The following is a 10,495-nucleotide window of genomic DNA, read 5'->3' as shown; positions in this document are numbered from 1 at the left end:
AAATGGCTCAAATACTCAAACATTTTCAAAATCACATATGTAATTTTAAGGACTCAAAATAGTTTAAATATTTAAATGTAATTCATATTCTTAACAATCTTATGACTATAGTCACGTTATATCCCTGTGACTGGCATTAGAGTACCAATGTATAACCCTCATCAATTTGGGTATCAGAGCACCAATAAATAACCACCATTGGCTGGGTATCATAATCAATTCATAGTCAGATTGTTCATAATCATATATATGAAATCATAGTTTCTAACAAAAATATATCTTATTCAAGCATGAATATAAAAATCATATACTCAGTATTAAAATATATTTGTAATAATCCTTTACTTGAAATCAGTAATACAATAAAAATAAAAATTCTAACAATTATAAACAATTTTCAATAGTTAAAAATACATTAATATAAGCAAAATAAAACACAATTAGGATAAAGTTACTTACCTCTAAAAGCCATATCAAAAGGAACTTTTCCCTAATACACTTCCTCTAAAATCCTTAGATATCACCTAAACAATTTTTCAAATATCATTTACTCAATAATCTAATATTTTTAAATAAAAATTATATGAATACTTGGCTAAAAGAGAGACTGTTAAAAATATCCAATAATTTTTCACTATTATCTCATAATTTAAAATCCACATATTCATAACAGGGAAATGTTAACAAGTACTGCTTGGTGCTTGTTAAGTGCAAAAAAGACAAAAAAAAAAAAAAAAAAAAAAAAAAAAACTGTCAAAAAAAGTCAAAAAATACACTAAATAATACCTACAAAACTGAAAAAACGACATAAACTGCACACACACACACACACAAAAAAAAGACAAATTTTGTCAAAAAAATTATTAAAAAAAAAATTCTGATTGGTGTCCGTTAACACAACCCTTCATTATATATATATATATATGAGTACACGTATAGAAGATTAGGTAGTGTACTTTTGACCCTATATGGCTATATCTATGGTGTATCTATAGGCATTATCCCTAGGTACTATTAATGGCAGACAAGGGAGGAAATATATATATATATATATATATATATATATATATATATATATATAAAATCTCCACTCACCCCTAGTTCTCTTTGAGATCAGGACAAAACTAGGAAAAAGGTACTACATTCTATATCATACAAAATTAAGCCTACACGGACACCATAACCTTTTACTATTTGTCAAAACCCCAATTCGGTAAACCTATGTGAAACCGGATCCAAGAACCTTCTTTTACACTTAGGGTATGTTTGGTTGGAGTGGAGTGAAAACGGAAAGGATAAAAAATATGGAGAGGAAAATAGGGTGAAAAATGTCATTTTTCATTGTTTGGTTGAGAGGGAGAGGGGGAGAGAAAAGTGGTAGGGCTCACAAGTTTTCTCTCCTCTCTCTTCAAAATACAATCTCTCCAAATTGGAAAGAAAATTAAAGTTAAAAGTGAGAAAAATATTTGAACAAAACTGCTCGATATTTTTTTTAACATTTTTGGCTTCTTTTTTTTTTTTTTTTCTTTTGACTTTTCCTTTGATTTTTTCTTTCTCTGTTTACGTTCTTGGCTTCTTCTTTTCTTTGATTTTTTTCCTCTGTTTACTGACGTTGGCTTCTTTCTTTTTTTTTCCTTTGATTTGTTTCCTCTGTTTACTGAAGTGCTTGGCTTCTTCTTCTTCTTCTTCTTTTTTCCTTTTGATTTTTTTCTTTCTCTGTTTACTAACGTGCTTTGGCTTTTTTCTTTTTTTTTTCTTCTTTTTCTTTGATTTTGTCTGGACATGTTAGCTTTCTTCCTCATCTTTTTTTTTTTTTCTTAATTTTTTGGTGTTCATATGTTTATTTTCTCATTAATTTTGATTGGTTTTTGTTTTTGTTCCCTTTTTTTTTTTTTTTTGAGAACAGTTTTAGGTTAATTTTTTATACTATTTTTTTTTTTTACTTTAATGAAGTGTCCATCTATACACAATTTTTTTAAAAGTATAATGTGTTACTTTTTGTTTTATGTAATAGAGACATAATGGTAAATTTATACAAATTTATACAAATTTTATTTTCAATCAAACAAAAAAGTTTTCCATCCCTCCACTTTTTCAACCTCTCAACCAAACACAAATGAGAAAAACTAAAATCTTTTCTATCTTCTCACTTTTCCATCCCCTCTCCATTTTCTATCCACCTACTTTTCCATTCTCTCAACCAAACGGACCCTTAAAGCAACACAGGGCACAAAGAAAATAAATCAAATTCCTTCTTCGTTTATATCGTTATTCTCATATATAAACAATCTCACTATTGGCCAAAATACTCACATAAAAGAATATTTTAATTCCATATAAAGCTTAAATTTAACGAAGAACGAGATTTCTTAAGTCTTACCTCAAGTGTGCTGTCAATTTTTCACTACTTGAACAAACTCAGAAGTCCTCCTTCAAAATATCTATCGTTATACTCTAACTTAATTAGCTTTTATATATATAGTTAGGATTTCATCCTAATTTTTTAAAAACTCCCTTAATAATATTTATTATAAAAAATTGACCCACAAAAAGATTTACTTAAATACCCCTCTTTTTAATTTTTTAATTTTTTTTTTCGGGTATTACAGTTTCTTTGACTTTAACTTTGTCCAACATGCATCACATCCACATACCTTCCCTGGAAGCCGAGGTGGGCATGGACTGGGCTGGATCAGATTTCAAATGATACATAGTTCTTCCAGTTCCAGCCTAGTTCAAACATTTGGAAACACAAACTTTGAAGACCAGTCCATGCATACCCTTTTCCTGGGTTACACCAGGCCAATCCCTGAAAATGGTGATGTATAAAGAGTAGGAGTTATTTCTACGAGAAACATTAGTGATCATTTCATTGAGCTTGTGGAATAAGTGGGCTACTTTTAACTTTTCAGTGTAAGGTCGCCATTGGGCTAAACCACGACTTATTGGAAGACAAGGAAACAAAAAAGGGGGAGGTAAAGGGATCTAAATGAAAAGCATTCCTCTTTGATGAGTGTTATCAGGTATCAAACTTGTTGATACATTCATGGCTACATTTACAGTTACAAAATGGACGTCATTCAGAAGTAGATGTCAGTTTGCTTTGAATGTGCTTTGAGATCTTTCAATTTCTTCAATATGTTTGTGAAATAATCTTGCAAATATCTCTCTAGGATAACTACATCTTTCACATCCACACCAAGAAGTTTATATGTCTCGTTCATTGAAACAGAGAAAAGAATGTCACTAGTGAGCACCTGCAAAATACAAATGCACCCAATAAGGACATTAGTAGTCTCAATTATGTATACTTGAGCCATTAACAAAAGAAATGCTCCTTCTAATGAAGATGTTGCAATGTGTCTATGATCAAGCGCTGTTTAGCGGTTGAGAACATAACTTCTTAGCATATTATATGCCACCCCTTCTTCAGCTATGCTGTTCTCTTCCATTTATTTCCTCGTTCTTTGTTTTTCAAGTTTATTTGGTTCTTAAATAACACAAGAAGCATATTATTATTTTTATGGGATTAAACAGGAATGAATAATTTATTACCTCTGCAAATGTCAATCTGTCAGCAACATCATTTGTCCACTCAAAAAACCGAGTCACCAGGCGAGTCAATCTCAACACAAAGACTGGGACAATAGTAACATTTGCATCTTGCCCTGCAAGCCTCTCGCACAACGTTATCACCTAAAACAAGAACGCACTTTTAATGTACAATAAAAAAGAGACTGTACATTCACTTTTATCCAAAGCCATTGATCGTTTACTCTCTCTCTCTCTCTCTCTCTCTCTCTCTCTCTCTCATCTATACTCACACACTCACACATAGAGGAGGCCACATAGTATAGGATTTACCCTTCAACAGAGGGTGCATAAAAGTACTGCTGTTACCAAAAGTTAATCGGTTACAAACAATTTGTTTAAAAAGAAATGAAAAGCTAGCCACTCATAAATAGATTCTGGTTTGAGGTTCTTTTTTAGGTGCCATTTCCCTCCCTATGTTGTCTAACAATTAAACAGTTCAACAAGAGTCAAAACTATGAACAGTAGGAAGAAACAAGGTTAGGGTAATGATAGGCAAATGATTATGGTATTTTAAAAAGTAAAAATAGTCTTCTTCACCTCTTGGGTTGTCCATGCACGAGGACCAGCAAATGTGAGAAGCTTCCCATTAATTTCCTCATTGTAAAGCTATAAATGTCAAGCGAGCTATATCCTAATACAGAATGAGAATGTCATTAAAAACTGTCGAGATATTCTACTTGCAAATAGAATATCTAGGTGTCCATGTAAGCAATTTAGGCAATACTTACCTGGGTGTCCATGTAAGCAATTCTTGTTGCAGCATCCCTTGAAGGCTTGAGGTTGAGGTTAGATAAGTATAAGAAGATCCCTTGAAGATGCCTTAAAGAATGCATTTGAAGAAACCACAACAAATAATGTGCCAATTGACCAATTTTGGAGTTTCAAATGAAGAAACGAAGTCCAAAATCAGAATCTACGCGAAAAAACTAAGTAAGATAGGTCATTTCGAAAATTTTGACTTTTGGTCAAAGGTCAACGCAAAAGTCAAAGTCAACTATGGTCAAAGTCAACAAATCAATGCTCATGGGTCAGATCCGGGTGGTCCGGGTCAACAGTGAGCTAGGTGACGTGGTGCTGATGAGGCGACACTGCTGATGTGGCGATCTGTGTGGCTGATGACGTAGCTAGGGCAAACATGGCTTTTGATGACGTCATTAAATGACGTCAGGATGACATCAGCAGCAGTCTGCCGGAGCATGTGGCGTGTGCAAGCAGTCTACCGGCGCGTGGAAGAGAAGCTAGAAATCCAAGCAGCAAGTGGAGGCGCATGTAACACCTAATGACCTCCAAATTTCACAGGTTTGCAGATCGGCAAGCTACAAGGCCATTAGGGCGGCAGGTGCAACTTGAGGAGGATCTGAACCTGAGAAATCCACAGCGGCGCGTGGAGAAGTTGGTCTAAACGGCGTCAACGCGTGCACTGTTCAGTGGAGACCAGACTTCTGGGTTTCTCTCGCGGGAGGCCGTGGGGCACGTTTGTTTGGTTGGTTTTGTTAGGCGAAGGCTTGATGTGCACAAATCTGATGGGGAGAGGCACAGACTATTTGGGCTTGAGGAACTGGACACAGCAGTGAGCCATGGCGGCTGCGAGATGCCGTGGAGTCTAGATCCAGCAGACAAGCATGTGTAAATTCTGACAGTGGTGTGCACATGAGAATCTTCTTTGCTTGCTAGAGAAATTTGTTTGATGCCAAGAACAAAGTTTGACTCTGATACCATGTTAAATACGTTATTATTAGCAATGCAATGTATTATACCATGTTGTATATACTAGAGTAGATACGGAAGGGAAAGTATAGAATAGGAACACCGAGAACACGAGGGTTACGTGGTTCAGCCTTATCAGCCTACATCCATGGAGAAATCCCTTAAGGGCTACATCTTTATTATATAAGAGTGTAGTACAATAACCTGTGTTACTATGAACCCTAACATAGTATATATAGGCGACTAAACCCTAGACTACTAGTACAAGCAGGATTGGGCTTGAGCCTTTTACATTAGGTTAATATGTCTAATATATCTCTAACACCCTCCCTCAAACTCAAGGTGGAAGCTATGAAGGTTTGAAGTTGAATAAGCATGAGAAGATCCCTTTGAGATGCCTTGAAGAATGCCTTTGAAGAAACCACAATGAAGAATATACCAATTGTCCAATTTCAGAGTTTTAAATGAAGAAACGGAGTCCAAAATTAGAATCTACGGAAAAAATTGAGCAAGATAAGCCCTTTCGAAAATTTTGACAAATGGTCAAAGGTCAACGCAAAAGTCAAACCCAAAAGGTCAAAGTCAACGCTCAACCAAAAGTCAACGGCACATGGTCCAAGTCGGTTCTAGGTTTCCGAGTTGGCCAACGGATCGGGTTGCGTCATCCTATGACATGGCGCTAACTTGGCTAGGGCTGATGTGGACGTGCTTGTGTGGCTGGTGACATCATCGGATGACGTCAGATGACATCATCAATGGTTCTTCAGCGCGTGGCTAGAGCGTGACGGCATCCACCGGCGGGTGGAGGATAACTAGAAACATGGCGGTGCGTGGAGGCGCGTGTGAGAGAGATTAACGGCCGGACTTCTCGGGTTTTTCAGATCGGCAAGCCATGAGTCCGACAAAGCTGCACGTGTGGCCATAATCCTATCCAAGATTCAAGATTTGTGGCAGCGCGTGGGAGAATTTCCAAAGCCAAGTGCAGCGCGTGGAGGCGCGTGGCTGGGTTTCAGTTGACCGGATTTCTTGGTTTTCCTCATGGGAGGCCGAGGAGCACGTATACGGGGTTTATTTTGTCAGGCGAAGGCTTGATTTGCCCAAATCTAAAAGGTGAGTGGCATGGCTTTCTTAAGAGATCAAAGACGACGAGGCAGCAACAGAGTTTCCGCTAGAGCTGCGTGATGCTTTAGACCCAGATCTGAAAGAAGGCGTGGACACTGTTGTGGATCTATGTTGAGAGCATGAGAAATTTTTTTGCTGCGTAGAGATAGTTGTTTGATGCCAAGAACAATGTTTGGCTCTGATACCATGTTAAATATATCATTATTAGCAACGCAATGTGTTATACCATGTTGTATATGCTAAAGTGGATGCGAAAGTGGAAGCAAAGAATAAGAACACGAGGATTACGTGGTTCAGCCTTGTCGGCCTACATCCCCAGAGGAATCCCGTAAAGACTACATCTTTATTATATAAAAGTGTAGTACAATAATCTGTGTTACAATGAACCTTAACATGAGTATATATAGGCGACTAAACCCTATACTACTAGTACAAGCAAGAGTGGGCTTGGGCCTATTACATTGGGCTAACATGTCTAATACATCTCTAACAGTAACTAAAAAACTAATAAGTAGGTCACAATAAAGGTACTACAGCTAAAAGAAATAACAACTTAACTACAGTAAGCTGTTATCTTTGACAGCTTATTGTAGCTATATATATATATATATATATATATATATATTATAGTCATTTATTTATTTTGTTATTAGTATTGATTAATATATTTTAGATTAATTTTACCTTCAATCTTGTCTTTTAATTTTGCCCCCAACTTGAAATCCTAGCTCCGTTACTGCGTACACATGGCAGCTGTTAAAATTATCATAAAAATCTTACTCAGAGTATGAAATCCACTAATAATTAAAAATATGGTATTTAGCATATCCAATTCTCCTCTTGCCTTTATTTGAGTATCGTTAATTGTAGATTGTCTTGGACAGTAAAGCTGTTGGTTATGTCCCACAGCCGTAGTGCATTAGAGGCTAATTTGTCAGGCTCCAAGTAATTATGCAAAGCCACATCGGTTTGTTGTATACTTTGCTATGTTCACTTAATGTTATAAATGAATTATATAATTTGTTAACAGTAAAGAGGATCATTGAATTATATAATTTGACTAATTAATCAACTTAACTATCAACTTAGCTATCTTAATATGAGTAGTAATTGAATCCTAAATATTTTATTTAAAGACAAGAGATTTTACTAGTTAAATTATTTAGATACTTCGTCATGTAGTTTATATTAATTTAAAGAGAACATGATTGGTCACATGCGAGTTACCGGTGGATGGAGAAAGGTTATGGTTTTAAAGTGGGTATATAATAATATATCGAATATTATTTAACAATGCTCAAACATCATACAAGCAAGTTACAGATATAATGATAGCTATGCAATCATTTTTGTCAGGATATTTGTGTTAGCACTTAGCTATATTTCGTGTCAAAAAATTTATTTGTAATCGCATTATTTCCATGTATTTAAAATTTTGTCCATTTGTAATTGTATTTTGTCAAAAAGGGATCAAGTAAAGCAAGATATTTGTTTGAGTGAAAATCCCTAGGTGAGTTCAACAGATTTTAAAAAGTGCTACACTCAGAGCATCCACTGCAGATGTGCCAAATGTGCCAAATGCCAAATATTTGGCATATTTGGCACATCAAACACAAAATACCACCATTTATTAGATAGGCTAAATGTTGCAAATTTTTGCAACATTGAACAGTACCGTGACAATTTTGCCACGATACGGACATATGTTGCAAAATATATATTCTTATTTTATTACGTTCTCTCTCCTCATCACAGATATCACTCTCTCTCGGTCTTCTCATCTTTGCCTTCTCTCTCATCTTTGTCTTCTCTCTTCGTCTTCCACAGCACGCCGATCACCAAAGCCCACCACTCGACGTCGCCGACCATCTATTCCGCTTCAGGTTCTTCTTTTTTTTCTTTTTTTTCCGTTCACATTTTTTGGCTATGGTTTGATGATTGGGTTGGGCAATGGGTGGGTTCGGATGGGCAGATCAATGGTGGGTGGGTTCGGGTTGTGGGTTATGGGTTATGGATCGGTGGTGGGTCTTGTGATTTGGGCTTGTGGGTTGAGATTTTGGTCAGTGGGTTGCGATTTGGGTTTCAGTGGTGGTGGCTGGCCAATTTGGGTGGTATTTGGGTTGGTGATTTTCGGTTTGCGATCTGGGTTTCGGTGGTTATGTTTAAGGTTGGTGGTTTTCAGTTTGCTCGCCGTGGGTTTGCAGCCATGGGTCTGGGTTTGCTCGTCGGGGTATGTGTTCTGTTTGCCGTGGGTTGGGTTTTCCTTGGTGGAGACTGTGGGTTGCGTTTTTTTTTTTTTTTTGGTGTTCAATGTTAATGGTAAATTGTGGGTTGCTAGTGGTGGTGGTGTCAAGTGTGTTGTGCAGCGATGGTGAGCTGGTACTAGCGGTGGTGGTGTCAGAAGATTTGTGGTGGTTCTCTATTGTTATGGCGGTGGGTGGGTTGATGATGATGATGGGGAGGAATTTAATATATTATTTTAATGTGTTGTAAATGTTATTTTAATGTATAGAATTGAATTATAAAAATCTGATAAATGAGATGTTGTAAAATGATGTGGCAAAATAATAAAGTAGGATTTTGGTGTTGTAATATGGCATTTTTTTTTTTGCAACATCTGCTACGGATGCTCTTACACAGAAACATTCGCCTAAAATTGGCTCGAGGGAATTTTCACTAGAGACAAAATTTTAGATTTTTTTTTCTTTGTTGATCTTATATATATATCCAAACAAGCCTCAATTATGACACATATATCTACAAAAATTAACCCTAATTAAAATTCAAACAGAAGTTTGAGACTACCAAACTCCTTTGGGGGAGAAATTATTGTAGCCTCTATATCTACACTTAGGAATTAAGATGCATAGACATTTCATCTGGGATGTCGTACCCCTATCAGATTTATGTCGTAACAATGTTTAATCAATTGCATCATGTTACAATATTTTAAAAAAAATTTGTGTCACCATATTGTACACGTACCCAAATCCATATTCGTGTTCATGTCTATGCATCCTAGCCTACACCCTCTCCAAATTGACTTATCCTTTGAAGATAACCCAACCAAACACTCTTGATTCTCTTGAGCATATTGGATTGGTGTTAAAAACCTCATAAGCACTCCCAAACCTTCAAGTGCCTTGAAAGTTGAAAGTATCTATAAGAGATTTGGGTAGTTGGTGTCTTGAATTGCGAAACCAAATGCTATCAAAGAGAAGCAACTAGTGCAGCCTATTGCTAACGGGGAGCTTGGATACAAGATCATCTACATAAATGATAAAACTAGAGGGTTTTGTAAGTTGTTTAATTTGTTTTGCTACAAATTAGTTTGCTGGGTTAGGTCTCGGAGAGATTTTGCCGTTAACGGATTTTTTTTCCCGTAAACACATAATTGTTTGGGTGCAATAGTTGTGGTTTGTTGTGATATATTATTTTATTCTTGTTAATTAAACTGTTATTGGTTAATCATTTTGACTTTTATTTTTTTCTGAATAATCACTTTGACTTAATTTGTTGCTTCCTAGTTCCCACTACCCCATCTCTGTTATTGGCTTATCACACTCTCGTACGTTATACAGATTGATACTAAGAACTAAGAAGATCACCCTTTGTGCTTTATTATGAATGGCCAGCATTGACGACCTAATCATATGGGTCCTACACTGACGACCAAAGCAAGGGACTGTAAAATTATTAAACCATGCTATTTTCTTGAGTTTCTGAGCTGAGTGGCCGACACGCTAAGGTCACAGAAGGATCATAAAACTGTCACATTACATGCAGATAGGGACGGCTGCCAGCACAATCATGAATCAACCAATTTTTACCGAAAAAGAAAACCCAGTCCTTAAAAAAACTTGAATCAAAACTAGTCTATGAACTAAAATCTTTGGTCAATCCATCAAATTCAAACTATAAATGTTATTAAAACTAGCATCTGCAACAAAATAAAAGATGAGTTTTTGACGGATATTTTGATTTTATTCATTAAAAAGAACCTCATTATGACATTTAATATGGAGTAAATCATAAATGATTTCCAAAATTTTTAAAAAAACATTGACTTTCC

At 35.9% G+C, this 10,495-nt stretch overlaps 1 pseudogene; it reads right to left on the bottom strand.

Annotated features, from left to right (window-relative positions):
* Window positions 1–2,892: 2,892 nt before the first annotated feature.
* Window positions 2,893–10,495, bottom strand: part of LOC142643761 (protein HIGH CHLOROPHYLL FLUORESCENCE PHENOTYPE 244, chloroplastic-like) — a 45,318-nt pseudogene continuing 37,715 nt past the window's right edge.

The sequence above is a fragment of the Castanea sativa genome, chromosome 7 (genome assembly GCF_040712315.1).
Source record: "Castanea sativa cultivar Marrone di Chiusa Pesio chromosome 7, ASM4071231v1".
Lineage (NCBI taxonomy): Eukaryota > Viridiplantae > Streptophyta > Magnoliopsida > Fagales > Fagaceae > Castanea > Castanea sativa.
This window is presented reverse-complemented; position numbering and strand designations above follow the sequence as displayed.